Source organism: Neophocaena asiaeorientalis, unplaced genomic scaffold (genome assembly GCF_003031525.2).
Source record: "Neophocaena asiaeorientalis asiaeorientalis breed wild unplaced genomic scaffold, Neophocaena_asiaeorientalis_V1.1 scaffold1247, whole genome shotgun sequence".
Taxonomy (NCBI): Eukaryota; Metazoa; Chordata; class Mammalia; order Artiodactyla; family Phocoenidae; genus Neophocaena; species Neophocaena asiaeorientalis.
In genome coordinates, this window is record NW_020174329.1 from 188,687 (window position 1) to 190,385 (window position 1,699).

Genomic DNA, 1,699 nt, shown 5'->3' on the forward strand with positions numbered 1-1,699 from the left:
AGGATCTCGCGCGCCACGGCCTCGCGGCACCAGCTGAGCGAATGCGAGCGGCCCAAGCAGAGCGGGCCCGGCCGCCAGGGGGCGTCGGTCAGCGGCGGCAGCGGCTGGCCTGTGTCGGCGGCAAGTAGCTCGGCCAGGTACGCGGGCCGTCCGCCCAGCGCGGCCAGCAGCGTGGCCATGCTCTTGAGCAGCTTGGAGATCTTGCTGCACCAGGCAGGCAGGCTGGCTGCGCGGCCGTGCATGCGGCGCGGGTCGACGGTGAAGCGCGGCGCCGACAGGGCGGCCGAGATGGGCAGCAGCTGCTCCAACTCCAACTCCAGCTGCTCCAGGCGCGCCTCCAGCTTCTGCGCCTTGTGCAACACTTGCAGGTTCTCGATTTGCTGCTCGATGCGGAGGATGTCGGCCTCGGTCATGAGCTCGCCGAAGGGCCCGAGGATGCCGTTGTACTCGCGGGAGTACCTCCAGCCCTCGCGGGGGTAGCAGCACGAGCTGGCGGCCGTCAGCTAAGGCGGGGAAGACAAGAGAGGGGAGGGAGGCGCGTCTCCCTCTGGCCCGGCTCCCGCAGCGGCCGCCGGGGGCGCCTTTTGCATGTCCCGGGTGGTGTAATGGCTCCGCGGGGCTGCGTTTGCAGGGACGGGCCGCGCCTGGCCGGCGGGCAATTACACTGGGACGAAGCTTCGGCCCCGGCCGCCGCTCCAGGCGCTGGGCAGTGTCCACTCTGGTCGCTGGCAGGGACACAGCCGGTCGTTGGGCGCTGTTGCAGAGGCAGGGCCGGCAGATGGGGTCTCCACACCTGGCTTGGTCGCTCATTACACCACCAAAGGAACATGCAAAAGGCGTTGAAGCTGCGACAGACGGCAGCCCTCTCCCTCCCCATCAAAGTCTGCGATTTCGAGGCCAGATCCCAGCGAGGCCGCACCTCACCCCAGGCAGATGACCCCTAATCAAACTCCCCTGAGGCCCAAGACCTCCCTGTGCATGCTGTCACTTTTACTGCTGAATGAGAGGCCCTTAAAGTGGCTGAAGCTGTGGCTTTCACCCCTCTTCCCACCCTCTCTGACTCCTGGAATAATACTACAGCTTTCAGAGCTAGGCTTGCCAGGCACTCATAGTCTCATCTGTTCCTCATTTTAGTGCCGGATTTTTCCAGCCCAGGTGGAGGGGAGGGGCTGCCGTCACCTCCTCACAGGCCTCCCAGTTCATCCCGGCCCACCACCGCCCCCCACACAAAGATGTTTCCCAAATACAAATATGACGATGCCAACTTCTCCGCTTAACCCCACTCCCAGGCTCTCCACTACTCCAGGAGAAAGTCCATTGTCTTCAAGGCCAGGCCTTAGTTATCTGGCCACTCCTGACGTCTCCACTCCACCCCCTTCAGTGGTAATGTCTTGGAGCTACCACACCCACTCTGACCGTCAGGCCTCCCCGGTCCTTCCTGCTCGCTCTTTGACCCACTTCTTCCCCTGTCCAATTCTTCCTCACCTTCCAAGTCTACCTGAGACATCACTCTCTCCTCCCCTACCACCACCCCAAACCCAAAGAGGATGGTCGGTTTAGGGCTGCCCCAGCCCTCCGCCCTCCCCATCAGAGCACCTGCACACCTGCTCACTCTCACATTGCCCTGTTTTGTCTCCTTGGGGGCACTTATCACCCGACTAACGTGCTGTGCTTGCTTGTTGGTTGACACCCACCCCCG

At 63.3% G+C, this 1,699-nt stretch overlaps 1 protein-coding gene across 1 annotated transcript in view; it reads right to left on the reverse strand.

Moving 5' to 3' along the window:
* The window catches only part of ESPN (espin), a 29,373-nt gene that overhangs the window by 4,522 nt on the left and 23,152 nt on the right, over positions 1–1,699 (reverse strand). The gene's annotated exons all lie outside the window — the stretch shown is intronic.